Source organism: Polistes canadensis, unplaced genomic scaffold, assembly GCF_001313835.1.
Source record: "Polistes canadensis isolate GaletaPanama2010 unplaced genomic scaffold, ASM131383v1 scaffold_395, whole genome shotgun sequence".
Classification (NCBI taxonomy): Eukaryota; Metazoa; Arthropoda; class Insecta; order Hymenoptera; family Vespidae; genus Polistes; species Polistes canadensis.
The window spans coordinates 50,350-52,112 of NW_014569942.1; positions in this window are offsets into that span (position 1 = coordinate 50,350).

A 1,763-nucleotide genomic window follows, 5' to 3' on the forward strand; every position below is an offset into this window, starting at 1 on the left:
AAATAATAATAAAAATAATAATAATCGTAAAGCGATGAATATTATACTTAATCATTACTCGAGTCTTTGGAATGCTTTCAAGTTGCAATAAAACTAATAAAAATTGTCGATAATTTGATCAATTAATTTGTATAAAAAAATAGAAAAAGAAATGAAGAGAAGATTGAAACAAAAATTTGTCAAGAAATGAATATATCATATAATAATAAATAATAATAATAATCGTAAAGCGATGAATATTATACAAAATCATTACTCGAGTCTTTGGAGTGCTTTCAAGTTGCAATAATGAGAAAGAGGGAGGGTGGGTGGGAGTTTGGAAGGGAGGAAAGTGGTTTATATAGGCAACTGGCTTTTTGGATCGTTTAAATCAACCCTTTACTTTCATCCCCCTTTTGGATGCCAGTAAGAGACGGTATTCATTAAAATATCGCATGATCGATGAGAGAGATACCAACTACTATTAACCAGCAACACGAAAATCCTCTACTTTAATCTAAAGCGGATGTCTAGACGGAAATGAAATTTCACTTTATCCACCCATTATCTTCTTCTATTTCTTCTCTTTTCCTTTTTTTTTTCTTTTCCTTTTCTTTACTTTTCTTTTTTAGTTTCTTCTCTTTTTTTGTTTTTTTTTTTTTAATCATTCCTAAACGATTATTAAAACGTTTAATTTAAACACTTTACGGTTTATTTTCTATGAGTTAAAATAAAAAAACAAAAAAAAAAAAAAAAGAGAAGGATGCATTTAAATGCAGGTAATTAAATAAAAAAAAAAAACAGAGAAGGAAAAAAAAAATACGCGTCGAATTGAAATAAAATGAATATGGCTAGGGGGGACACCGCAAAACAAAACAAAACAAACAAAAAAAAGTAATAATGATAATAATAATAATAAAAATTGTGGCAGTCGTAACGCGTGAGAAACTTGACGCACCGACGAAGGTTTCATTTAACTGCGTTTTTACGATTAATTCCCGTAATTCAAGGTTATGGGAATGATCGTGGAAAAGGAGGATGAGGTGGAGGAAGGGGGGAGATGGGGAACGTGGTCAAGGGTCATGAATCATCATCATCATCATCATCGTTGCTTTCTGATGCAACTTGTTCATATTTTATTTTTCTTTTCGTTTTAATAAAAAAAAGATATATATAGATATATCTACACGATTTTTCAATTACATGCGATAACCTGAAATAAAAAAATACTTTAAACAATAGTTTGATCGATTGACACTACATTGCAATAAAAAAAAGTTCGAAAAAAATTTTGTATACTTATAGCACGGGGATTTTAATGATTTTTATATTAAATTAAAGTACATTCTTTTTTCTACGCGTAGAATACCTTATTAAGTTATAAATAGATCTGCAAAAGTTAAGGAAATGTCAGAGAATGCAATGCTGTAAATTGTGCATCTTTGCAATTTCTTTGAAAAGTTTTGGTCAATATTTTTTATACTAAAAGTGAATAGATTTTAATGATTTTTATATTAAATTAAAGTACACTCTTTTGTCTACGCGTAGAATACCAACCTGAGTTATAAATTTAGCATGAAAAGTTTAGAAATGTCAGAGAATGCAATGCTGTAAATTGTGCATCTTTGCAATTTTTTTGAAAAGTTTTGGTAAATATTTTTTATATTAAAAGTAAATAGATTTTAATGATTCTTATTTTAAATTAAAGTATACTCTTTTATCTACGCGTTGAATACCATTTTCAGTTATAAATTTAGCATGTAAAGTTTAGAAATGTCAGAGAA